The sequence below is a fragment of the Lynx rufus genome, unplaced genomic scaffold, assembly GCF_022079265.1.
Source record: "Lynx rufus isolate CCGP_SWC_20201006 ecotype Redwood Valley unplaced genomic scaffold, mLynRuf1.p SCAF_23, whole genome shotgun sequence".
Lineage (NCBI taxonomy): Eukaryota > Metazoa > Chordata > Mammalia > Carnivora > Felidae > Lynx > Lynx rufus.
Window position 1 is genome coordinate 5,745,020 of NW_025814838.1, and position 26,711 is coordinate 5,771,730.

Sequence of the window (26,711 nt, forward strand, 5' to 3'; positions counted from 1 at the left end):
GCTGAGACCCAAAACCAGTCCCTGTTTCTGTCAAAACGGAATCAACGCCCAGCCCAAATGTATATTTTTAAAGATCGCATCTTTTCCACTGCCCCTAAACAGGTAGTTTCATTAACGAAGGGAAGGGACGTCTCTCTGTGGTCCCCTAACCGGGTTTGGGTTTGGGGAAGCTGGTAGCCAGAACACAGGGAAAACAGGCACAGGCTGTACCCCACAGGGGGGATTCCTGCTGACTCTGTTTCCCCATTCATGACTCCCCAGGAGGAGCAATTGAAAAATTGAGCTGCTTGGCACAGCGGGAGGGCAGTTCATGCATATTCAAATCCCTCCCTCCCAGCACTAAACTTAGCTGCCACCTTGCTCATCCTGAATGCCTTCCACCTCCGCGTACCGGTTATCCTATCCGCTCCACCTGTGCCCAGGAGCCTGTCTCCTCTGTCGCCCCCACGTGCTTACCTTGTCATTGACCGTGATAATAACAGCTAACACTTAGGCTGGCTCTACCCGGTATCCCTGTTCAATGCATGCTACATGTGCGAAACCGTTTAATCCTTATCACAACCATATGAGGTTGGTGCTGTTATTGTCCCTTCCCTTTTGTTGACAGATGATGAACCTGAGGCACAGAGAGGTTAAGTAACTTGTCCCAGGTCACACAGCCAGTAAGTGGCAGAAGCAGGTCTTGAGCCCAGCACTGTCTGGCCCCCTATGCCATGCTTCTGTGGCATATGTCTGACCCCCTATGCCATGATAATAACTCAATCCTGTGTACCTGGCTTTCGCCAACACAACTTTTCTGAGGAGAATACTGGCCTTTCATTCTGGTCCAGGTTCTTACAGGGCCCCTTGTCATCTTCTCCTAAAGGATATCGCTTCTACCCCTCACTTGATTATTTAGGACTGAATGGTTTGTACTAAGTCAGCAAGATAAAATAGTTGCCCTTGAACGCCTGCCAGAGAGCGCATTCTTCAAGTGCATTGTTACAAGGTGGTCGCCGAAAGTACAGAAGTACCACTGAGAGGAGGGTGTTTGGCAAAGGTTTCATCCATCTCCCAGGTATTCTGAGTATCCCTCTGGATCAAGCCAGACTAGTGCTGGATCACTCAGTGCTGTGAACGTCCACAATGCCAGCACGGTCACTGAGTGAGAACGATACACAAACACTTGGCCAAGGGCTCTATCAATTATTATCTCATTTAATTTCCATAATAACCCTAGAAGGGAGGTACTATTTTTTAAAATGTTTTTAATATTTATTATTTTTGAGAAAGAGAGAGAGGCAGAGAGAGAGGGAGACAGAATCTGAAGCAGGCTCCAGGCTCCGGGCCGTCAGCACAGAGCCCGACGCGGGGTGTGAACCCACAGACCAAGAGATCATGACCTGAGCCGAAGTCAGACGCTTAACCGACTGAGCCCCCCAGGTGCCCAAGGGAGGTAGTATTACTTTGACCATTTACAGATGGGTACCCGTGTACCGGAAAAGTGAAGCAGTGTGCCCAAGGTCACACAGCCACTTAATGGCAGAGCCAGACGGGACTTCAACACAGAGCACTGTGCTCTGTGGCTTTGGGGACTTTGCCATCAGCCCGTGTTGAGGATTCTCTGTTTTGTGACATGAAACATCATCCACTTAGGAAGGAAAATATTCTTATCTGATCTTGGTACCAAGGAGAGTGGGATGTGTCTAAATTCTAAAACTTATTTATTCTAGCAACTATTTATCAAACACATACTATGTGGCCGGTGCTGTGCTAAACACTTCATATATAATATTTTATTTTGCCCTCAAAATAACCTCATGACTACAGTTTTATCCCCATTCCATGTAAAGAAACTCAGACTCCAAGAGATTAAGCAATTTGCTCAAGGACGAAACACGGAGCCTGTTGGAGAGCCAGGTCGGCTTGACTGCAGGTCTGCTTGGCCACCGGGTTCTCCCGTATTCTGAGCACCGTGGGTGTGAGGTTGACCAGGTTTCCCCTAGACAAGGGACTGCGAGGAAGCTTGGTTCACAGGCGGCTTTATGAACCACCCTTAGTAAGAATGTAGTTCATTGTCAGGTGCAATTCACTCTCATTCTTGGCTCTGTCCAGTCCCTTTTTTCCCTTAGTCCAATTTTAAAAATTGGACCCATCTTTTCTTATTTTGTGTAACTAAAGCCCCCTTAACTCTTTTCTGGAGCAAGACGGGTATCAATCGACAAATATATTAAGTATTATAGCCCCATTTCACGGATGAGGAAACTGAGGCACAGAAGAATTAAGTAACTTGAATAGGGTCCCCTAGTTTACAGGTGGTAGAATCAGGACTGCAAACCCAGGTGATCGGGCTCCACAGGCTGAATCCTTGCCCACTCTGCTAAGCTACCAGCAGCTACCAGGGCAATGGAAGGAGCCAGGAGTGTCTCTTAGAGTGAGCTCTGCAGGTAGCTAGAGGGGAGACTGGGACCCAGGCACGAAGGGCTCCCTGCGAGTGGGTGGCCACCCATTGTGTTGATGGCTCAGGCCCACGGGCTCATCAAAACCCTCTGAAATGCAAGGCTCCCACTCTTGTCAAATTGAACCGGCTTTGCAGATTTCAGTTTCAATCCTGCCAACTTGAAAGTTTTAGCATTTCAGCTGTTTCAGAATTATAAAAGCCTACAAATGCTAAGGTGCTTTTTTTAGAGTTAAAAAAAATGTGTCTTTTCCCCACCATCACATAACAATCTGAAGGGATTTTTTTGCAGATTCTTGCCAAATGTGTATTTTTAAAGATTGCATTTGGCTAAAGACCAGAAGTGGAAAATCTGGGAGGAATGTTGAGGAAGTTCTAAGGCATATTCACAGAGGAGGAGAGGGGAAAGCTCTTTCCTCTCTGCAGACCCCTGGGTCTGCTGGGGTGGATGTTGTTTATTTCAGCTTTCTTGCTACCTTTGGTGACAAAGAGTTTCTTTAAAATACTGACACCTCAGCTGGTCGGGTGGCCCAGAGGACATGTGGAGTGTGGCCCTGGCCAGGGAGGAACACCATCACTGCATGAAAAGCTCCCGGCTCAGCAACTGTCACCAGGAGCCAGATGGCCTCTTAGTGGACAAAGTTACTGCACTTATTGGATCAGGTGGCAGCTCAGTCCTCACTAATTAGGTGTCTTGTGTGTGTGTGTGTGTGTGTGTGTGTGTGTGTGTGTGTTTATGTGTCACAGACTCTTCCCCAGTGTGAATCAGCTCAATCATCATTTTGCAGTGTTTCAGATTCAGATTGCAAACATCCACCAACAAATAGGAGCCTTGCTTTCTAACGAGCTGGAGATGTGTGGAAAATAGAATCACTCACAGTAGTAGTGAGCCACAGATGTTCCATGGAGACAGCCGGCTGTGCCAAGCACAGACGGTATGTGTGACCACGAGACAGGATGCAGAATCTTGCAATGAAAGTGTTGCCCACAGAGCCCAAAAGATGAAGAGATGAAGACAGGCAGAGATGGAATCTGGTTTCTTCTTCCAAAGTCCTGGCCTTCTGTATAGCTGCCTGACACTCCATTTGGGAGTGGTCCAAAACGCTGAATGTTTAAATTTGAGTAACTGCCACCAAGGCCTTCACTACCAAAGTAAAAAGATGCTTCTAAGGAATCAGAATAACCTGGGTTCAAATCCCAGCCCCAACCCTCAACTGACTGAGTGTCTGTAACAAGTCATTTAATCTTTTAGGACCTTGGGCATAATAATAGGGCTTCCCTGTTGGGTTTTCATGAGGATTAAATGAGAGAATACAAAGAAGTCTCTTGGCATCATGCCTACTCACAGCATATGCTCAGTAAACAATAGCTATTACCACCACCATCACCATCATCACCATTACTACATCATCATCACCACCACCCTTATCACCATCATCATCATCACCACCATCACCATCATCACCATCACCACCACCCTTATCACCATCACCATCATCATCATCATCACCACCATCATCATCATCACCATCATCACCATCATCACCATCACCATCATCTCTAGCTCTGCAATCCTAGCAAGTTTGACCTGCTAAACTTCATTTTTCTCCTCTGTAAAAATGGAAATAATTATGTCTACTTCAGAGTTGAGTTAATGTTTATTAACTTCCAGCACAGTGCCCAGCACATAGATGCTCAGGAAATGTGAATTAATTTTTCTTCTCCACATTACCTTCAACTTTACTTTAAAACATCACTGAATTTGGCTATTAAGAATCAATATTTATAGTTCAATGCAGGTTCCCTCAGCACCTGTGAACCAAGAGGCATGGACATTGACCTGTCCTCCAGGAGATGATCCTCTAATAGGTAAGACAAAAGCTGAGTAGAATGGTTATGTTTCCAGGGAGACCAAGAGGTTAGAGAGCCTCAAGGCATTTGCTCAAGGATAACAAAGTGGTTTCCAAACAGGTCATTCTGAGTCCAGAGTGTACACTTTTAACCATGACTATCATGACTACCATGGCTTCCAGGAGAGAATGGGTAGAGGTGAAACCAAGGGTTTGCATTTCTCTTAATTGCTTCAGTTCTTTGTTTTGAGGAAGAAAAAGAGAGAAGGGGAGGGAGAAGAAAAATGGTTTCTGATTTGTGTGTAGGGGAAAACAAGTATGCTCCTAGTGTCCTGGGAGCTCACTCAGTTTCCTCTGAATAAGGAAGGCCCTACTCAGAGGTCAAGATCACTTTAAATACCTTATAGAGGAGTACTCCTCCTTCACAGCAGGAGGCAGGGCTTGGCCCCTGCCACTGTTCAAGGCAAATAGCAGAGTTTGTGTCACTGTTGGGGCTCTGATGAAACAGCCCCAGCAATGGCATCCTTGGAAGAAATCCCACACAGTGGTTAAGAGCCCAGGTTTGGAGCCAAACAGAACGGGAATCACATCCCAGCTATGCTACCTACTGGATGGGTGACCTTGAGTAAGTGGCTTAAACTTTCTAAGTCCCCGGTTTCCATTTCTGTGAAGTGATCACTCAATAAATGGCTTTGCTGTTTTTATTGTTTTCAGAACAGTGCCCCCTGGGGGCGGGCGTGGTGGTGGCAACAGAGGGTGCTAGGGACAACTGAAACTCAGAGCTCATATTTGTGCTTCCAGCCCATTCTAGGTGGTCTCCTTTCACTGCAAAATCTTTGAATGTATGTGTGTGTGTATGTGGGGGGGTATCTTTTAATAATTAAGACATTTTCCTGATAACCACCCCCTTGCTACAATCTTTCAGGATAATAACCTGTCCATATCTATTAAGATCATAACCCCATACCTCTACTGATTTAGCAATCTCATTTTTGGTAATCTAGCCTACAAAAACAAAAGCAACAGCATATAAGGACACATGTGTAAAAATGACTGAAAGTGAGACAAAACAAAACAAAATTGGAAACAAGGTGGATAGTGCGCGCTTCGGCAGCACATATACTAAAATTGGAACGATACAGAGAAGATTAGCCTGGCCCTGCGCAAGGATGACACGGAAACAAGGTGGATATTCATCGACAGGGAAAAGGTTGAATACACTGAAGGGATTCCAGTCTGTGGAATATTATGCAACCATTAAAAAGATTGAGTCAGATCAGTGCCTATAAACCTGGAGGAATATCTATGATGTATTGAGGGAAAAAAGCAAGTGGCAGACCAGTATCTCCAGTGTGGATTCAATTTTAAAAGTCAAACAATGCCGCTCCCCCACCATGTGCATGTACGTATGTGTTTCGAGAGTGAAGATACAGAGGAAACACATCTAGCTGTTGACATTGGTCACTTTGGAGTGAGGTAGGGAGGGGACAGAGTGGGAGTCGGGTAGGGCATATTATTACTTCTCTTTCTATTTTTAGATGGTTTCACTACTTAGAGTAAACAAATGTTACTCTTATAATTTTATCTAAGTAATCTCTACACTCAACGTGGGGCTCAAACTCAGGATGCCAACAGCAAGAGCCACACGCTCTACTGACTGAGACAAGCTTGTGCTATAGGCGATCACATAAAATAGGCTTTTCTTGACACTCCCAAGTCCTTGAGGGAAGGGGTCACACCTTTTCAGCTTTGCTGGTCTCAGACCTGCTCAGTGCCACCCTTACCCAGAGGAAGTCCTCAGTAAGTGTGAAATACATGAGTGAGCATTTACTCAGCCAGTGTTATGGGATCTGGCTTTCCAGGGAGCCCATTGACCTCGAAGTGAGTTTCCACTCAGACAAACCTCCTGATGGCGATCATGCTTAGCTAATTCCCTACCACAGAGCTGTGTTCTTCAATGTTTCCTTTTCAGTGATTGATGACTGTGAAAAATTGAAGTGGCAAAGCTTGTCAATCACCCTAGAAGATGACACTTAGCTGGGAGGTCTAGTGGCTTTGCTGGATGACAGTTAGGACCCCTAAAAGGACCTCTTCACATTAACACACACCAACCTGTACAAGGAGCAAATTTAAATCTGGGTTAAAAAGTCCCAAGGGCAAAAACGTGTTGCTCAAAATGGCATTTGGCTAGCTACCTTCCAACAGCTTTTCCCAGCTTCTTAAAAAATACATAACATACCAGAAAGAGATAAAGACTCATAAGCCTAAAACCAAAGACTGAAAGACAACCTAATGGCACAGTCTTGGGAGAAACAACGCCAACTATTAATGCAGTTGGAGATAAATGAGAAAATAGAGGGGGAAATAAGACAGATTTGAAAGAAAATAAACTGTAAGCAATCACACTGTTCAACTCTGTACTAAAACATTTATACGTTTCTATGAAGCGAATGATTTTCCAGACAACAAAATGACTCCAGAAAAAGGCCCAATATAGACAAGACATGAGAGAAGTTATCAAAGAACTACTTTCAAAAAAGCCCCAGGCCCAGAAGGTTTTACAAGAAAATTTCCATGCTGCAGAATCTACGTCACAGCATAGAAAATCATTTTATCAAGCTACTACCACTCTGATTCCAAAACTTGACACCAGGAGCACACAAAAAGGCAAATTTCATTGACAAATACAGAGAAAAACCCTATTTACATATTAGCAAATCTATTTCAGCATTATGAAAAATTAAGTATGTCTCAAACAGATTTATCACAGGAATGAAAGATAGTTGGCTAATATGAAAGGCACTAACTTCGCCTATTAGCCAGCCAAAGGAGAGAAAGCTAGCCATGTCAATAGATACCCAAAAATGGAAACCTTCATGCCCAATTAAAATTCTTACTTAGCTACATAGTGACAGAAACTCCAGAGCATGATAAAGAAAACACTTTACGCCAATAGCAGATGCCAGGTTTCTTGGTGAAACCCTGGAGCAGCTAGATGTTCACTTTAGGGGGAGCAGGAATCACCCCTAGGAGTCTGCTAAAATGCAGATTACCAGCTTTGTACAAATTCTATGATTTATATCCAAATCTGCAACCACACTTTGAGAAACACAGTCTGCAAAGCATTACAATTACAGTTAGGAGCAGGGCAAGGCGACCTTTGAGCATCACCACTACTTAACTAAGCCTCTAACTAAGCCTTGACTATTCTCTAAGCCTCGAAGGAAGAACAGCAGGGGGAGAAAAAGTTCTCTCTACTATTTGCAGATGATATGACTGTTTACCTGAAAAACCAAATTAAATTAATTACAGTGCAGATAGCACCGCTAACCAAGTTCAAGCAACTTACAAATAGATTAATTACTGAACACTAGCTTCTTCATATTAGTAATACTAACCACTTAGAAAATATCTTGGAGAACACCACCCATTAATGTTAGTAACCAAAAATATAAAACCTACCTACAAACAATGTGCCCAATCAACATATAGGCTTGAATGAGGAAAATGGAACTTCTCTAAAATACATAAAAGAAAACATTAATAAATGGGATATATATTATGTTTTTAAATGGGGGAAGACTCGATGTTTGAAAGAGGTCAATTGTGCCCAAATAAGTCTATTAATTAAATTTTTATTAATATCCCAGTTTTCCTAGCAACTTGATAGAATGGTCAGAAAATTCACAGGGAAAATCAAAACGTTAGAACTAAGAAGATGTTGATAAAGAAGCATGGTAAGGGAGAACATGACCTTCCGGTATTAAGAGTCTCATGAAGCTATATTAGTTCAAACAACAGAGTGATAGAGCCTCAGAAATAAAAATATAGATTAAAAGAAAAGAATAGAAAATCCAGAAACAGATACAGTTCTAGTATGTGTGTGTGTATGCATGCGTTTAATAAAAGATAAAGGTCATAATTCAACTCCATGTGGATGAACTATTTCGTAATTCATAAATAGTGTAATTTGCAGTTTAAATATCTAGGGCAACTTTGTGTCCAAGTACTTGGTATTTTCCTACTGCTTACAACAAACACAGGAGGAAAGTAGCATGGAGGCGGGAGAGGGGTATAAAGCCTTCAGGATTAGCTTGCTATGAGCCCAATACGAGTTTCCAGGCCCTCGTGGTTTCCCAAACATTTATTAAGCTCTTAGGCTCCATTATTGCAGGGTCAGAAAGGATGGTTGCAGTTCTTGTTCCTCTGTTTACTTGATGTTTGACTTGGGGCAAACCACTCAGCCTGAACCTCAATTTTCTCACCAGAAAATGAGGAAAATGCTCCCAAGTCTTGTGTCGTTACTAAAGTTGGGAGGAAAAATGAAGTCATGGATGAAAGCTCTGTAATCGTAAAGCATTGAGTGAAGGTAGACATCTGGTGACCTGATCCTTATTTAGGGTTAAAAGCCCAGACTGTGGTTAGAGGCTGCCTTAATTTGCATTGGGGCTCCATCACTTCCCATCTGTGGGTCTCTGGAAAGGCTCTTTGTACATTGGTTTTGTCATTTACCAGCTGTGGGTCCTTGGGCAGTTTAGTTAACCTCACTGTATTTTGGCTTTCCTCATCATTAGAAGGGTGATAACAACAGTGGATAACTCAAAGTGTTGTTACAGGAAGCATACCACTTAGAACAGTGCCCAACGTGTACTAGCTAATCAATAATGTTTGTTGTTTATCATCATAATTACCTCTGGGGATCTATGCCTCTCCTACTCCAAGGTTAAAAGACTGGGCCTGAGCCAATCAGCCCCGTGGGACCTCTGGTCTACAGTGATTGGGTCAGTAATGGACATGTGACCTAATCAGAGCCTATGAAATGAAATGAGGCTTGTACCTGCTGCAAAAGACACTCCTACACTAATGCTGGATTCAAGCATAGAAGAATCTAACCCTGAGAGCTGCTCTCATACATATTGTATCCGTGAGTCTCTCATTGTTGGAGGAGGTCATTGAGAGGATGTGGCTGCCAGTTGACTTAGGAACTGGACCCAGGCAATTGGAGGCTCCTCACACCCCCATCCCCACCCCCACCCCCACCTTTGGAATGTATGCTCTGCTCACTGTCCCCACAGTGGAAGCCATTTTCAAGGACATAACCTTGAGAGAGTAAGGTGGTGTTGAGACCTTCTGGACTGAAAATGTGACTGAACCCAGTTATAAGGCCTCTAAGTAAACTTTTACGATTCCGGCAGGCAATGAAGAGAATAATTTGTCTTGCGGCCGGCTCAAGACAAGCCTTGTATATAAGTTCCCTTGCCTATTAAAACTACCACCTTCCAATCTGTAGTGGTCTGCCTCTTTCTTGGGTCTCTCCTTGCCCTCGGGGCATGCGGGGACAGTTTACAAAGCCCCACTCCTGTGCTACTATGAACCGAAGTCAACAGAGAGGAAGAGAGAAGAGAATGGTAAGAGAAATTCTGTACTTGTGAGTTTGATCCCTGAGCCAATAGAGATCTCTCTGAATGTCTGTCTGTCTGTCCCTTTTTTCTTAAGACCATTAGAATTGGGTTTTCTGTCACTTACAATTGAATGAATTCTATACAACAGTATTATTATCCTATTATGAGCTCAGACAATATGTTCCCAAATTCGCCAGAACAGTTGGGTCTTGCTGTTAACACAAACTCGGCACTTAGTACATTTTTCATCCTCAGTGTGTGGTCACAGAATTATGAATGACGATCCTTCATCCAAATGATGGGCACTTTTAAGGATGAAGACAACACTGCCCTTTTCCAAATACTGGTTGAGAGCACAGACTAGGGACAAGTTCGGAGCTTCAAGCTCATGACCTTCAAGCAGCAGCCCCAGGGCTGGAATGGAAATTAGCTGAGACCATCATTTCAAATTTCAAAAGGTCACCATTTATGAATAGATTCTTTAATGTTCACCCAAAACCGGATGATAAATCAGAAATGAAAGGATAAAGGGCTGAAACAATGGTTACACACGACTTGCTTTCCATGACCCAGTAAACTCTATCTGTGCCCAATTAGACTGGCAATGACCTCCTGGGGTTGCATTCAGACTTTTAACATCAGTTACTCCGTCACATGGCACCTCATCTAATAACCTTTCGCTGGCTGTCTGTGATAGAATTAGCAGGGGTTGGAATGTCCGTGTTTGAGTGTTTCCTGATCAAAAAATACAGGATGAATATGGGGAAGAAATTAGATAAAACATCCCTTCTGAGTTCAGCATTAGTGCATCCAGTGGCCCTCTTAACACCCCCACTCGAATGTTCGATGGGAAGCTGTAAATTCATCATGTTCAAAACCTAATTACCAGCTCCCCCTACAAACTTTCCATCAATAGACGGCCTCGCCATCCATGCAGAGGTTAAAGCTAGAAACATAGGAGTCCCCTGACCTTGTTTTCCCTTGTCCTTGATGTTCAATAGGGAATTCTGTTGATTCCAGCTTTTAAGCATCTCCCAAAGCGATAGCCAATGTCTCTGTCACCACTGCCACTTCCCCAATGGGGAAATCCATCATTGAACCTGGATTATTGCATGAAGGACTTTTTTTTTTAATTTTTATTTGTTTTGAGGGGTGGGGAGGGGCAGAGAGAGAGGGAGAGCAAGAAAACTGAGCAGACTCCACAGTATCAATGCAGAGTCCTATGTGGGGCTTGACCCCATGAACTGTGAGATCATGACCTGAGCTGAAATCAAGAGTCAGACTCTTAATCAACTGAGCTACCTCAGGCGCCCCTGCATGAAGGACTTTGAACTGGCCTTCAGATATTCTTCTTCCCATCGATTGTCCACACTGCAGCCAGAATGAGCCTCAAAAATGAAAACCTTATCATATCAGATTTTTAAACTTACATTGTAAATGTTCCAAAGGGCTCCTTTTGCTCCCAGGATAAACTTAACATACCTTCCACAGATCTGAATGGCTCCTGCTATTCTCGGGACTCACCCCACCTGTGAATTTACACCTGCCTCTAGCCACTACTGAATGCTTAGGCTTCTCTACTAGTCCATACTCTCTCTAGCCCTGAGACCTCTGTGCCTGCTGTTCCTTCTGTCTGGAACAACCACCTTATTCCTTCATCTCTGTAACTCCCTTCATCCTTCAGCTCTTAAGAGAATTGTGATTTTTCTTAGTTCTTTTTAAATGTTTATTTATTTTCGGATGCCTGGGTGGCTCAGTCGGTTGGGCGCCTGACTTCGGCTCAGGTCACGATCTCACAGCTTGTGAGTTCGAGCCCCGCATCGGGCTTTGTGCTGACAGCTCAGAGCCTGGAGCCTCTTCAGATTCTGTGTCTTTCTCTCTCTCTCTGCCCCTCCCCCGCTCACACTCTCTGTCTCCCAAAAATAAATAAACATTAAAAAAAATTAAAAAAATAAATGTTTATTTATTTTTGAGAGACAGAGCACAAACGGGGGATAAGGAGAGAGAGAGGAAGGGAGACACAGAATCTGATCTGGGCTCTGGGCTCTGAGTTGTCAGCACAGAGCCCGATGTGGGGCTCGAACCCATGAACTGCAACATCATGATCTGAGATGACGGAGCCACCCAGGCGCCCCTGTAATTTTTATTTTGGAAGATTCGTCTCAGCCCAGGGAGGAAGCAGCTTGGTGGTTAAAAGGAAAAACCACGGAGTCGTGTTGTTGTGAGTTCAAACTCTGTCTCAGATAATAACTAGGAGTGTGACTTTGGGCCACTTACTTAACCTCTCCATTCCTATGTTGTCTTATTTGTAAAATGAGGACGATAAGCATTGTTAAAAGGGTCAAATGTGATCACATAAATTACTTAGCATAGTAGCTGGCACATAAATTCTCAAGCAGTGTTAGATATTGTCATTATTATTTCACTTCTATACATGGTCGCTTGAAAGGCTTTGTCTTTGGTTCCGTTCTCTTATTTTTCACACCCAAAATGTGAAATTTTTTTCACAAATGTATTTTCACATTTTGCCACTGACAATTTCTAAGTATGCATTTCCAGATCAAGCTTCTAAAGTCTTCTCTTACTGGGGTTGTTGTAATAGCCCCATGGCTTAATCTCTCTGCTTTCCTTTTAAATCTCTAAAATCTGTTTCCACATAGCACCTGACTATACTTAAAAAAAAAAAAAAATGTCAGTTCAGACCACATCACTCCTCTGCTCCAAACCTTTCAATGGCTTCTCATTATCTTTCTTTCAGTCAGGTGTCTCAACCCCAGTTGCCACTGTTGACACTGGGGACTGGAAAGCTCTTTGCTGTGAGAACTGTCTTGTGCATTGCAAGACGCTTAGAAATCATCCCTGGCCTCACCCAGCACCTGCCAGTGCTTGCCTACACCCCTACCTAAGTCGGGACAACCAAAAATGTCACCGGACATTACTAATGTCCCCAAGGGGCAAAACCACCCCCTGTTGAGAACCACTGCCTTGGCATAAACTCTTGATACCTTATGATAATCTTCAAGATTATTCCTGGGTCACATGCTCATCCTGAGAGCCAGGCCGGGGTTGGTGCCACTCAAGCCACATGGACAGAGAGGACAGAATGACAGAGTGATGGGGCAGCCCCCAAAGTAGATTAGAATACTGTTATCAGAAGCGGGGGGGATGGATGCAGGGCTGGCCAAACAGCAAACCAGCAGGAACAGACATTCCTGGAAGCATCCTCAATACCCTTTGATTCTGCATTTCACTTTGCTTCCCAGGGCCCAGCACTGGGACCGGCCAGGAGCAATGTCTGTTCTCTGGAGGCCTGGCAGCACCCTCCCTCCCCTAAACTCTCCATCTTCACGCACAGGGTCCTTTAATTATAGGTAGAAGGTAGACAGTTTATACATTTAAGCCCCCATCCGCTAAAAACCTGAGGACTCAGCTCTGTTTTCCTGTGCTTTGCTTTGTCTCACATGTAAGGTGTCTCTCAACAGATCCCGAGCCTCCAGCTCTCTGTGGAGTCGTGGCTGAGCTTTGTTGGTGTTCCTGAACAAAGACACGAGGCGCAATGAATCCTCCAGGCCCTGTCGGGCGTTCTACCAGCAGGGTTGCATTTTAATCAAAGACATTGCTTTCAGTGCTTGCTGGAACCTCACGTTGCCTCTTACATCCCAGTGGTGGTGCAACAATGGTGGAGCTTAGCTGCAGCCAAAGAGAACTCAGAGCAGAGAGACTGGAACGCGCCAAGGGGACTGTTTCATCTCCCAGTGGGGAAGATAAGGCACAACTAGAAGGAAATCTTCTGAAGGAAGTACGAAAATGGTTCCTTCAGGTTCTCTCCTCAGCCACTGGAAGTTTGTCAACAAAATTAAAATCACAGCTGTAGCAGCCATTCTCCACGTTTTTGATCTCAGGACCCCTTTCTATTTGTGCAAATTACTGAGCTGCTGTTAACGTGGGTTATATTTACCAGTATTTCCTGTTTCGGAAAATAAAACTCAGAGAATTTAGAAATATTTATTTTAAAATTCGTTTTGCAAATATTAAACTCGACTGCATGTTAATACAAACAACATATTTCTATGGAAAATAGCGATATTTACCACCCTCCCTCCCCCCAAAAAGTAGAGGAGTGCTGTTTGTTTTTACATTTTTGCAAATCTCTTTAATGTCTGGCTTAATAGAAGACAGGTTCTCGTATCTACTTCTGTATTTGACCTGCTGCCAAATGTTTTGGTCGAAGCACAGGAAGAAAACGCAGCCTCACACAAATATGTGGTTGGGAAACACACGAGTATCTGAATAGCCTTCAGACATGATTGTGGATATTCTTCTTTGATATGACACCAAAACTCAACAAGAACTGATTTCTTAAAGGCTGGTGACTATGTGGAATCTGAAACCATATTAATTAACTTTTCATGTTCTTACCCACTAAAATCTTTGTTCTAATCCTGTATTTTGACCAAATCTTTTACCCAGGGATAATTTTTTAAGTAGGCTCCATGCCCAATATGGGGCTTGAACTCATGACCCTGAGAGATCAAGAGTCATGTGTTCTACCAAGTGAGCCAGCCGGGCACCCCCAGAAATAATTTTTAACATGATGCATTGGTTCTTTGAGAAATACTGGTTCACTGAGTTACACGGGTCTTCCAAATTTGGCACATTTCTTGACACAATATAAAAAAAAAATCACATTCACTCACAGGGGCAGATACAAGCAAAATTGTAATTTTCATTTGAAATCTTGAATTTTACCCTTGGCAACAAATGCCATCAGTGGCTTTCCTCGAAGTGACAGGATCACTTAGCTCATTTTCAAGAAAATGTCTGCCAAATATCCAAGACCAAATAACCATCATTTGCCTGTCAGTCATTCTTTCAAGTGAATGTGGTGTTTCATGGGAAAAAAAAGCAGCTAGCTCAGCACACAACTCAGTTGCACAAATGCCTTTGCTGGAGACCAGCAGTGTAGCCAGTGAAGAGCTTTTGTGTGCTTCCCATGTTGTTACACGTAAGGCTTGAGATTTCACAAAATTTAAAAAAAAAATTTTTTTTTCAACGTTTATTTATTTTTGGGGGGACAGAGAGAGACAGAGCATGAACGGGGGAGGGGCAGAGAGAGAGGGAGACACAGAATCGGAAACAGGCTCCAGGCTCTGAGCCATCAGCCCAGAGCCTGACGCGGGGCTCGAACTCACGGACCGCGAGATCGTGACCTGGCTGAAGTCGGACGCTTAACCGACTGCGCCACCCAGGTGCCCCGAGATTTCATAAAATTTAATAAGGACACTTTGAAAGGACACTAGTGTTTTCTTGCACTGTGAGTTAGCGATGGTGATAAACACAGTGACAGCTAGTGTGGATGGGTGCTACTGCCTTTATTCGAGCTCAGGTTCCAGTAGTGTCACCCACTGTTGGCTTTGGCATCATTGGTGCAAATGTCAACACAATGAAAAAGGCGGATCACATCTAATTATTGCTCTGAGATAGTCTTGACCTTGCAGACTCGCGGCCATGAAATGGTCTTGGGAGGCCTTCCTTAGCCGCTGGAGTTAACAACACATGCTCTGAGAACACTGAACTATCACAACAGTGTTAAGGATCTCAGTTGTCAGATTTGAAAGACTCAGGGTTGAATCCCACCTCTACCACTCACTAGCTGTGAGACTTTGGAAGTTACTATGCTGAGTTCCCCTTGTTCATCAGTAAAATGGGTATAATAATACCCCATGGGGCCCTTGAGAGAACTAAGTGAGATAATGCATGCAAACACTCAGTATGCACCTGCTATTGTTATCTATCAAGGTTCTAATGGAACTAACGGTTCCTCAGTGTGGCTTATCTGGGGGACATTCTAGAATACACATTTCTTAAAATTTTGACCACCTCATCAACCAGTATGAAAAGAACCTGGCTTAAGATCACTAGTTGGGTTCTGGGCTGACAGCTCAGCGCCTGGAGGCTTCTTCGAATTCTGTGTCTCCCCCTCTCTCTGCCCCTCCCCTGCTCATATTCTGCCTCTCTCTCTCTCTCTCTCTCTCTCTCTCAAAAATTAATACAACATTAAAAAAAATTAAAGACGTGTCACTAGAGACCATGAATCTGATTCCTTGGTAGGATCTCCGTCAGCTGTATCACTGGCTTTGCTCCTAGAAAGCAAAGATGCGAAGATTTGTGAGGGTGAGGGGACAACAGAATAGTGGTAACCATGGCCTGGAGAGTTCCTTGCTGTGGACGGAACTACGAACATGGGCAGACATTGCCCAGTGCCAGACACTGTTCTATGTGTTGTACAGATACTCGCTCATCAAATACCCATAGCAACCTCTGGGTGGTACAATAAGAACCTCCCTTTTACGGATGAGGAAAGAGACACAGAAAGGTTAAGTAACATTGGTATACTGTCGTGCACTGTTATACACTGTTGACCTTGGGATGTGAGCCCAAGCAACCTGACTGTAGAGGTGAGCTCTTAACTACTACACTATACTAGGAAAGCAGAAAAAAAAGGAGGGGCGTAGGTAATGGCTTTTCCAGAAGGTTCTTTCCTCCACCACAGGACTTATATTTAAAAAGCACAATTTTGCTCTGAAATAACCTGTTAAGAAACCCTTTGAGTCACTGAGAAACTCTAAGAAAAATGAAAACTGTACCAAAAAGCACAGTGCAATGCAGATAAATATATGGCATGATTTTGAACAACTGGTTAAGTGTTAGAAAAAAAAGATTCCATTTGGACCTTTTTTTTTTTTGAATGGCTATGAGACTGTGACATTGAAACCACAAAAAGGAAAATGAAATCCTAGAAAACAACTTAGATTTGCACTGAACATTGTCCACCTAATCATAATAATTTCATTGGCTTTCAAACTTCAGAATCGACCTGTAGCCCCAGCATGGGGGGCACTGGCATAGATACAGAACAAAATGCAAACAGAATGAATTCTTGACAATGTAAAAGTAAAAATACAACTAACAGACATGGGTGAGTGGAAGGGACAATGTGGACACCGTCATTCCAGAAAGGGGAAGCTGAGACATTCTATCCAAGGTGGATGGGGAAAGAAATAAAGATTTATGTTATCTTTAGAAATTGGAAAGGTAATCAATACAGAGGGTGGAGTGATTTAGCTAATCCTCCTCTATTATGGCAGGAAGTCGATAGATTGTAAATCAAGAAATAGAGGATAAACATGTTATTTAGACATACAGATGTAACCACTGGGAGAACCAAATCAGAAATGGTTAAAGAGGAAACAAAAATCTTGCTCTGAGGAAGAGAACTTGGGGTAGGGGGAGTAAGCACCCCTGAGGCAGATGCTTGTCATTAAAAGCCCTTCTGGATGATTTAATTTTTTAAGTAGGCTCCATGCCTAGCGAGCAGCCCAACGCGGGGCCCAAACTCATGACCCTGAGATCAAAACCTGAGCTGAAATCAAGAGTCGGATGCTTAACTGACTGAGCCACCCAGGCGCCTCTACATGATCTAATTTTAAACATAATGCACATGATTAAATGCCTTCATAAATTATAAGATAATTTTTAAAAGCTTTTTGAGTAAATTGTGAAGAATTTGAACCGGAGGAGAAAAACACACCCTTTCCCATCTCTTTCACACAGTACAGCACAAAGACAGGGAAATGATATTTATTACAAATTCACCAAACTGGAAGTAATAGTCCTTTCGGGGCAAGGGGATGAGATTCCAGTGATGGGGATCCAGCACAGAGGAAAGCTTGCCTGGCCTGTTTTGTTTTAAAAGTTTATATTGAGAATGCGTTTTGTGTTACTTGTATGTTACCAGTGTTTTAAGAAAATACAGTAAGAAAAATATGCCACTCAAAAAACATAACAAAAATCAAATATCCAGGTTTTTTTTTTTTAAAAGACAGTTTAAAATTTTAACCAATGTGTGTAGTCACTCAATTTGTCTCCATGGATTTTTCTAGAAGTAGGCTATTGTCCTGCTTTCTTTCCCCTCTGCTTAAGGATAAGAAACCAGGAACTCTGAGTTCGTTTCTACTCCAGCCCCCAGCACTTAGGAGAAGTCAGTTCTCCTCTGTGTGACCTACACAGCCTTTCAGTGAGTGCATTTGGCAAATGTGTTTTGAGCCCTTACTGTAGGTCAGGCTCCTTGGAGACATACAAGCCCGAAGAGAACGTTCTGTGGCAAGCCCCTTCTCCCCGTGACTAATACAGGACCCTTGCTCCATGTTCGGAGAGTCATCTGGTCCGAGAGACATCCTGGTCTGTTCACCTGGATACACTCTCTCAGCATCTTTCCTACGCATTTCTGGACTTACCAAAGATTCTGAGAACTTGTCTACTTTGCTCTCTGCTGAGTCCTCAGCACCTAGAACACAGTAAGTGCTCGGTAAGGACTTGGAGAGCAGGGGATCCAGGATGGGTCTGCCCCGGCTGCAAACCACTCACTCCCCACCTCCCATTGGATCTCCAGGCTGAGAAGAGGGACCAGCCCGGGAGAAGGCGTTAGCCTGGGCTGGAGAAGGGCGAGGATCTGAGTTAGGAGGGGCTGCCCACTGGGAGGGGTGAGTCTAAGAATTTTGCAAGATTCGCTCAACGTTAGAAACTTCCATGTCACTATCATCCACCCCATTTCCCCACAATAAGAGATACAATACTGAAAACAGTAAGGGGCCAAGAGCTTGCTTTCAGGGGAAGAGGTAAGATGAGGGTGAAGAGGTGCTATTCCACTGTGACCAGTTTTCTAGAAGCACCAGGGCAAGGTGAGGCAAAAACTTAGAAGACTAGGGTCGAAGTTCGTGCCTGCGGGAAGCCAGGGAGGTCACAGGACAAAGCACTCCTTTTATCAAGCAGCAAAGAACTCCATTGAGGAGGAAACCCAGACCGTGGCAAACTGAAGAACATGTCAGTTGTGGGCTTAAAACCTCCAAAGCCTTCCAGTTCACCCAGAGTCAAAGTCAAAGTTCTTACAACATCTTTCAAGGCCTTATACAATCTGGTATCTAGCTCCCTCGACTGATGTACTTGCTCCTCTGAGCTCATCCTCTTCAGGCACAGTGGCTCCCTTGCTCCTTGAGCACCCCAGTCACATCCCACCACTGGGCCTTTGCACTTGCTGTTTTTTTCCCCCTGTCTGGAATGATCTTTCTCCCAGTAGCTGCCTGGCTTGGCTCCTCATCTCCTTTATACCTGGGGTTAAATGTCGCCTTCTCAGGGAAGCCCACCTTGATCACACTACACTTTCACCCTCCTTCCTGCTCCAGTGCATCTTCCAGCTTTTGGACAGTTTGGAGAAAGTCCATAGCGCTGGGCTGGGACTCTCCGTTACCTAGGCTAAAGGGATGGCCTCGCAGCTCAGCCCCAGGGACTGTGACTGGAAAATCATCTTTGGAGGTGGCCCAGCATGAATTTTCCTTGGTTCAGACCTTATGATCTCTTGGAACCTAACCCCTGCCATCCCCCCAGCACACGGGAGCTGAGCCATCACTCACCACAGAGCGAAAAAGCAGAGAAGAGCAATTATTATGCTGTGCAGCAGACCTTTGACTCAGATTAACATCGTTGCCTGTTGATTTGATCTTTTTATTTTTCTCTAAACACTTAGAGCATTTTGATCACAAGCCGGATTCATCTCTGGTGAAAAGTACTATTTTGAAAAACCAGGACTTACATGGTAGTATATATTTTAAGGCATTTTCAGCTGATAAACCGCTAATTGGTCCTGCAGTCCTGTAATTTGCAAAGGGTCAAAACGATTTGTTGTAAATACACATCTGTATTGACTGCGGCATGCCAAAACCAGTTTCCACAGGTGAAGCAGAATTTTGCAATGGCTGAGATGTGGAAGACACTTCAACAGTTACCCGTGATTTTTGGAACTATTTTAACAGGTGGGTGTTATTGTATTGCAAGACAGCTTTGCCTCATGCTGAATGGCATATGCCACGGAATACAGAGTGGTGGAGATACCATTTCTTAAACATGCAGGTAACTGAATATACATAGAATCTGAAGCACAAGGGATGGAAACAGAGTCTGATGGATTTGTGCACACTATGTCCCCACAACATGTATTTACTTTTTTCTCTCCCTGAGTGTGCACCCAGAGTATTGCAAGAATTTGAAATGAGACTATTGAACTACTCTGGATAATCTTTGAGGGAAAAGATGGGAAATAAGGGACAGACAAATAATGTTGAGATATTCAACATAGTGACGTCAGTCTTCCTCAAAAGACACGCTTACTGAATTGCTAACAGTCATGGCAGAGATTATAGGATATATTATTTTAAAAGTGGTTTGTGAACGCTTAAGAGCAGAACAGTGACTGGTAGGGATTAGCATGGGTTCACCAGGAGAAGCTCAAGGTAATTGAATTACCCACCCTGAAGCGACAAATTCAATGAATATTTATTGAGTATCTAGTATGTTCCAGTTCTAGGTGGTTCAGCAAAATGTGGTGGGTAGAGCTAGTTGATAATATTTCTTAAAACGCACAGGCTGAAAGGTAGATACATGGTGTCAGGTTTTGCCCGCCCCAATCTCATCCCAGGTGCCCACTTCTGTCCTCTCCAAGCCCAAGGTCATCAAGACCCAGGCCTGGTGGTGTATTGGTCTGCTGCATATCTAGTGGGTGTTTGTGCTCCTCGAAGATGATTTCAGGGGTGCCTGGGTGGCTCAGTCGGTTAAGTGTCTGCCTGCAGCTCAGGTCATGGTCTTGCCTTTGGTGATTTTGAGCCCTACATCAGGCTCTCTGCTATCAGCAAGGAGCCTGCTTAGGATCCTGTCTCCCTCTCTCTGCTCCTTCCCCACTCTCTCTCTGTCTTTCTCAAAAATAAATAAACATTAAAATATATATATATATATATATATATATATATATATATATATATATATATGGTTTCCGCCTTTCTGAGTGCTGCGTGAGAATCAGGCTGCAGATCCCGAAGTAACGGCAATCTACACCAGAACTTGATTCCTGCCTGACACAGAGGCGAAAGCTCAAAGAAGTCAAACAAATGATGGGCCCCAGTGTACTCCTCAGGAAGTGGGACAGCCATGAACCTAGTGGCTTCCCCAAGTTTGCAGACACTCAAGCGCAACGTAGAAGATGCAACGATCTCCAGTGGTTTGCTTACTTGCATCTAATCAGGTTCTTTAAGAAACTCTGTTCTTCTCACTTCCAAACCATTGGTGTTGCCGTTAAAAAAATACACACACACACACACACACACACACACACACACACACACATATCACAGGGCACCTGGGTGGCTCAGTCGGTTGAACGTCTGACTCCTGATTTTGGCTCAGGTCATGATCTCACGGTTGCAACATGAAGCCCCACATCGGGCTCTGTGCAGAGCATGGGGCCTGCTTGGGATTCTCTCTCTCCCTCTCCCTCTGACCCTCCCCTGCTCCTGCACACACACACACACACACACACACACACACTATCTCTCTCTCTCTCTCAAAATAAACATTAAAAACAATTTTTTTAATTTACATTTGATTTAAAGAGGTGGTGTTTCTCAGAAGCCCAGTGCTACAGTATCTGAATCTTGTTAGCTTTACCATTTCTTTTCCTTGACCTTGCTGGATTTAGAGTAAACATTGGGGAAGGTTGGGATAATTCTTTTTCACAGTTGTTTCTGTTGTTGAATGGCTCAGAGCCAGTGACTAACATCAAATACTCCTTGGCACAGGAGTGAGCTGGTTGGAAGAGACCGTCCGTCAGGCCCCAGGCCCTTCAATGAAGGCAGTGCAGTGTGGTGGTTCAGGTGAAGCTTCTGGAGATCACATTGGCAGGTGACCCAAAGCAAGTGAGTTACTTCTATGAGCCTCAGTCTCCTTGTGGGTGGAGCAGGTCTGCTAACAGTACACAGGACTATTATGAATTGCATCTATTTGCCCTAAATGCTTATCCAAGTGCATGGAGTACAGTCATGAAAGGCAGCACAGGGTAGGGTTGGGATACTAGCTCTGCCTCTTACTAACCATGGACTCTCTGGGTCTCCATTCTCTCCTTTGCAAAATGGGGATAAAAACAGTATCTACCTCCTGAAGAAGTAACAAGGATCAAATCATATTTGTCAAACACTCACTTAGAACAGTGGCTGGTATATAGTATGTGTCTGGGTTTTTTTTAAGTTTATTTATTTATTTTTGAGAGAGAGAGAGAGAGAGAGAGAGAGAATATGAATAGGGTAGGGACAGAGAGAGAGGAAGAGAGAGAGAATCCCAAGCAGGCTCTGCACTGTCAGCGCAGAGCCCAACGTGGGGCTTGAACTCACAAACCGTGAGATCATGACCACAGAACCACTGAGGCGCCTCTACGGTATGTGTCTGTTAAGTAAGTAAATAAATGCTCAGGATTTAGCCCAGATGTGAACATTCAGTCGGCCCCAGTAATCGTAGCTTGGTACATGCAAGGCGTTCGTTAAGTGTCAGTTATTTCTTATTTCCTTGGCCCTTCCGGGTTCTCATGGCCCAGCATCTCCTTTTCCAGCTTCCTTGGAAGCAGTCCCCAGGATCTATAATTGACACCTGCCCTGTTTCTGATTCCAGGAGGGAGGGCAGGCCTATCCTGGAGGTGTGGCCTCTTATGCAAGCCTCTTGGGCTGGAGAGCTGCTAGTCTAGACTTTACTGTTCATCTACATCATTTTGGAGCAAGCCTCAAGAGACCCTTAAAATGCTAGTCAAATCCTGACAACTTCTTCAATCTCTGCTTTTCTTTCCAATTTTCACCAGCCCCTCTGCTCCTTGCCCCCTAAGCGTCAGTGCTCCCTAGGGTTTTGTCATTTTCCCTGTTTATATTCATTGGCTTTTCTCTGGCCCTTCTTGTGTGCTTTCATGTCTTCAGTTTCCACCTATGTTTAGGTGATCCTAAGGTCATGCCTGGTTTCACCTCTGACCTAAGCTCTACAATACTGATCCTTAACATTTTGGAGGATGCAACTCTCTCCCTAAAAGCACCTATTTACATGACATTTTTCTTCAAGTTTCATGAACTACTGAACCTCATGTATGGAGCAAATGGAGGGGAACTGCTGTCTAGACTTCCAATACCAGCTGCCTGTTTTTTGTGGACATCGGTTTCTTTACCCTCACTTACTCAGTAGCCATCTATGATTGACTCCACCTTCACCCTAGTCTCTAGGGTCCTGTTCTTTCCACTGCCATCAGAACACTGGCTCCTAAAGTTTCCCCCTTTTGCCAGCGCTGACAGATGCTGTTCCCTGCATACCTGGGCAGGGGTTGCATTTTCCTGGAGACCTTTAAGAGGGAAGGATCTCACTGACTTTCTTCCACCCTCTCCAAGTCTCAGGAAGAAGTGAAGTACTACCTGGGCAAAGAACTAAGTGCCAGTTCTCCCAGAAAGAGAAGAGGATGCACAGAATACCTGGTGAGATGAAGAGTCTATGATGAAGGCAAATAGTACAACCACCTCTCCCGACCCAATATTCTTTTATGAAAAAGACTATTTTTTTACATTTATTTATTTTTGAGAGACAGAGTGAGACAGAGCACGAGCAGGGGAGGGGCAGAGAGAGAGAAGGAGACACAGAATCTGAAGCAGCTTCCACACTCTGAGCAAGCAGTCAGCACACAGCTTGATGTGGAGCTCGAACCCACGAACCGTGAGATCATGACCCGAGCCGAAGTCGGACGCCCAGCCGACTGAGCCACCCAGGCTCCCCCGCCCCCAATATTCTTGAGAAAACAAAGGCTACTTCCAGAAATAAAATGTTGTTATGGATTCCTACATGCCTCTCCAGTGAGATATAACAGGAGTTGGCAAACTTTACTTCTTCTGTAAAGGGCCAGACAGTAAATATTTTAGGCTTTGCAGGCCAAGCAGCAAAATTGAGGATACTATGTAGGTACATATGCAACAAGAGAGAAAACAAATTTCCATAAAATTTTTATTGGCAACGTTCAGAAGTACAGATGCTTAAATTTGAATTTCTCATCATTTTTATGTGTCATGAAATATTATTGGATATTATTTAATTTTTTCAACTACTTAAAAATGTACAACACATTCTTAGTTTGTGGGTTGTACAAAAATAGTAAAAGGGCTGAATTTGGCCCATGGGCTATAGTTTGCCAACCCCTGAGATATAGTTACGTATCATGGTAGATATATACTACTGTGTTTTCGGCTTCCGGAATTTTAGAGACAAAGCATGAGGATATATACCCTGTCTATTGAAGAGTGTCAAATGAGTGGAGTGTAAGTGTGTAACTTTTATTTTAGCTTTCAACTGTGTTACATCTAATCTCTTATTTCCTTAATGATATTTTGGGCAGATGTCAAAACTTTCCAGTCACTTGTGCCTGTTAAAACTTCCAGATTGCAATGCTCTATCCACGTTTGTCCCTCTTAAAAAAATTTTTTTTAACATTTATTCATTTTTGAGACAGAGAGAGACAGTGTGCCAGTGGGGGAGGGGCAGAGAGAGAGGGAGACACAGAATCCGAAGCAAGCTCCAGGCTTGGAGCTGTCAGTAGACAGCCTGATACGGGGCTCGAACCCACAAACCATGAGATCATGACCTGAGCTGAAGTCCGACACTTAACCCACTGAGCCACCCAGGCGTCCCTCGTCCCTCTTTTAGCTTCTAGCACCTTCAGTATGCTGTGGCCGGGAGCAGAAAGAAAAGAAGGCCAAAATGTTACTTCACTCAACTTGGTGAAGGTGTAAACCTTTACTATTTGTTGTTACTGCTTCGCCAGCTAACACTGACGGTCAGGGTTCTCTGCGTGGCGGGGACCTACGTGTTGTCTGTCTTGTGGAGACACATGCATTGGTTACTGGAGGCCTTCCCACTGCAACTTCCCTCTCTGATGTGGGGTATCTGAGTCTGATCCAGTCTCTTCCCTCCCACTTGGCTTCCGACACTGGAAACTCATGGCTCCACGCTGCTGGACCAGCAGCTCCTGTGGTCCTGTGGTCACGCTCCTGTGACCACTTTCGAAAGGACTTCTTCCCTTTGGATGGACTCAGCTCTGGGCCAAGGTGCAGGGTTTGGGGAATGCAGCGGGAGATGACTCTCAGTCCTTGCTTCACCCTCAGGCCCAGCAGCCCTGTGCAGGGCAACATCTTTGTGAACATCATGTAGCTCTAACCAGGGTCTGCTTGCCTAATGGATGGCTCTCTTGGGTGGGATACTGACCAAATGGCTCACGCTCAGCTATTCACCAGTTCCACACAACCCACTGAACCTCCCCATCCCAAAAAGGCTGCCCCAGTGTCATTCCCTCTCTCAGCCTGGTGTCTCCCCCAACTTCCCTGCCCAAATAGGCACACAAGCAACGTCCAAACCAGGAATGTGATGCCAGTCTCTCTTTTTTCCAGGCACCCTCAATCTTTATAAAAGATTCTTCTTGGAGCCACAGGTGACTCACTGAAGAACCACAAGTATTTAGGAGAAAGGGAGGTGGTATAAGAAAGCTAGCTTATCGTTTGTCTTTGCACATGGGTATTATCTTTACAGGATGAATTAAGGACTACTGGTCAACATATTATTTAGAGGTATGAAGGAATAAAGGAACCATAAGAAGCATAAAAATACAAATAGTTGAAAATGCTTGCTACTGTGTTTCTTCATTTTACAGGTATGGAAACTCATGATCAGAGGTTAAGCATCTTCCCAGGTGTTGCAGGCAATAAACGGCAGGATCCAGGTAAGAACCCAAGTCTACCTGATCTCAAGCCCCTTGCTGTTATCCCATGTTCTCTGTGGTCAGAGAACAGTGCATAAATGATTAAAGGCCCATTTGCTCCTACAGTGAAAAAGTGGGCTTTGGCAGGGTCGTGTGGATGGAGGAAAAAGAAAAACAACATTGGAGTTTTGTGGGCTTCTCTTTAGCCTCAGAAACACTGGTGTCACTGGGGGGGGGCACTTCCACATGTCAGAGTATAATTTTTAAATGGTTAGAAACATAATTTTCCTAAAATATACAATGAGCTCATGTCAAGTTTTATTCAACTCCTCAATGAGAGAACTGGCAGAATGACAAAGCTAGTTCAAAGGGGGATGTTATATATATTTTTCAGGGAAAAAATTCTGAAGCAAGATTGTCAAGTTAGGAAACTGATTCATGTTCTAGAGAAAGGGCAATAAATCTACAACATTTGGGGTTATGTCTTCTAATGAACAGAAATCATTTGCACCTCTAATGAGCAAATTAATTTGCATCTTTCCACGTTTCTACAAGTAAACATCTAACTATACCACTGACCCTGAATCTGTAATGAAACTTAAGTCAAACAAAATTACATTCCCCTAGAGGATCCGATGACCCCCCCCTTCGGTAAGATTGTTAGAAACTGCTCTAAGAGAACATTCAAAGGATACAGTCATCTTTTTGTGGGCTTTTTTTTCTTGTTTTATTTTTTCTTGATGGATACCAGTAAGCCCACTAGTCACCATGCTAATAACCTACACTGGTTACCCAACCTTGGAACTCGGATCACTTGCCTTTTTTTCTAATCCAGAAAATAAAATGTCAAGTGATGAAGCAAACAGAATTACTTTCAAATCATCTACTTCCTTGAATGAGTAGGATGGTAGGGGGGCTGGTTTGAGGTAGAAGGAAGAGGAGTCAGTCCTTTTCACCAATGATAGAACTTAGGAATAAGATTCAGAATATTTAATCACCGGTAAGACACAAGACCAGTCAGAATAGATGCTTCCGTAGGGCTGGGGCAGGATCATGATGGACCCTGCTGGGCTGGGTCTTAACCCTTTACTGGACAAATCTCATAGATGTCTGGGAGGTTCCAGGATAGGCTAGGGTAGCTACAGTGGTGGTGGAAGGGGGAGGGTTGATGGGGGACTTGGGCCAGATGCTGTTTACCAAGAAGTAGGAAAGTATTTCAACATTTTAACAAGCAATATGGCCATACAGACATGTTCTAGTTGAATGTTATCATGCTCACACCTCAACCTCTGCCACCTCCCCAATCCTGACTGGCCCTACAAACACAGGCATAGTTACTCACCCCCATCCTGCCTTAAAGCTCCAGTCCACCT

General features: G+C 44.0%; 1 protein-coding gene and 1 pseudogene across 1 annotated transcript in view; one reads left to right on the forward strand and one right to left on the reverse strand.

Moving 5' to 3' along the window:
• The window catches only part of CACNG3 (calcium voltage-gated channel auxiliary subunit gamma 3), an 82,372-nt gene that overhangs the window by 49,876 nt on the left and 5,785 nt on the right, over window positions 1-26,711 (reverse strand). The gene's annotated exons all lie outside the window — the stretch shown is intronic.
• On the forward strand, window positions 5,386-5,484 carry LOC124518093 (uncharacterized; annotated as a pseudogene).